This window comes from Austrofundulus limnaeus, unplaced genomic scaffold (assembly GCF_001266775.1).
Source record: "Austrofundulus limnaeus strain Quisiro unplaced genomic scaffold, Austrofundulus_limnaeus-1.0 Scaffold621, whole genome shotgun sequence".
Classification (NCBI taxonomy): domain Eukaryota; kingdom Metazoa; phylum Chordata; class Actinopteri; order Cyprinodontiformes; family Rivulidae; genus Austrofundulus; species Austrofundulus limnaeus.
The window spans coordinates 237,268-238,460 of NW_013953023.1; positions in this window are offsets into that span (position 1 = coordinate 237,268).

The following is a 1,193-nucleotide window of genomic DNA, read 5'->3' on the forward strand; positions in this document are numbered from 1 at the left end:
AAGTAGAACTATTATAATTATTTCATGAAAAAACCCATAAAACCTTACAATAATCTGAAGAGAAACCTCAGGAAAGTGCTAATTTTCTGTCTGAACCGACATTTAAAACCTGATTCAGAAATATCTGATAAATCTTCAGGGAAGGAAGGGTGTGTACATGTACACATGTACATGTCCATGTACATGTACACATGTACATGTACACATGGATATGTGAGGCAGAGGAGGATGAAGATGAGAGGCTGCAGCTCACATGGACACGTTTGCTGAGTCAACAAGCTGCTGCTGCACCTATAAAAGGAGAAGTTCTGCTGAGACCCGACATAACAGAGTCTGGACCCATCAGGACCAACATGGGGACCAGAGGAGTCCAGCTGATCCTGTGGTTCTTCTACCTGACCCTGCTGACCGGATCCCTCTCTCAGACAGGTAAACCCTCACCTGAAAACTCAACCTGAACTTTAGTTTGTCTCGAGTTTAAGTTCAACTTCTTCAGTTTAGATTGAAATTCTGGTGAGAATAAAAATATTTCAAACTTTAAGTGGAACAAATCAACAAAGTTTAAAACAAACCTGTTAAACATAAACTGGTTTAACACAAACCCGCTTCAATATAAACTGGTTCACTGTAAACCAGTTTAATGTGAACTGTTGTTATGAACTGGTTTAATAATGTTGTGTTAGTCTTTGTGCTTTTTTAGTACATTCAAAGTCAGTTTACATTCATTCCCACACTGATGGTGGTAAGCTACATTGTAGCCACAGAGGTGAGGCGGACCACCATCAGTAGGAAAAGTGGGGGTGGGGGTTGCCCAAGGGCACAACAACTGAGACAGCTGGAATGGGGGATCAAACAGGCAACCCCCCAGATACGGGATGGTCCCCTGCACTCTGCCACAGCCAGCGTGATGGCTCAGCGGTTAGCACTGATGCCTCACAGCAACAAGGTTCTGTGTTTGATTCCCTAACCCTGATTGGCCTGCTTAAATAAACTGGTTTAGATTCTGTTAAATAAAATGTAAAGATTTTTAAAATTATAACTTTTGATTTTTAATTTGACTAAATGTTAGACTTCACAAAAACTTATCATTTTCCTAACATGGATTTCATTTAATATTTTGTGAAATATCCTCAGTGTTTGAGTTCAAACATTTAAATGATTAAAACTTTATATTTTTTTCTACAGTTACCATC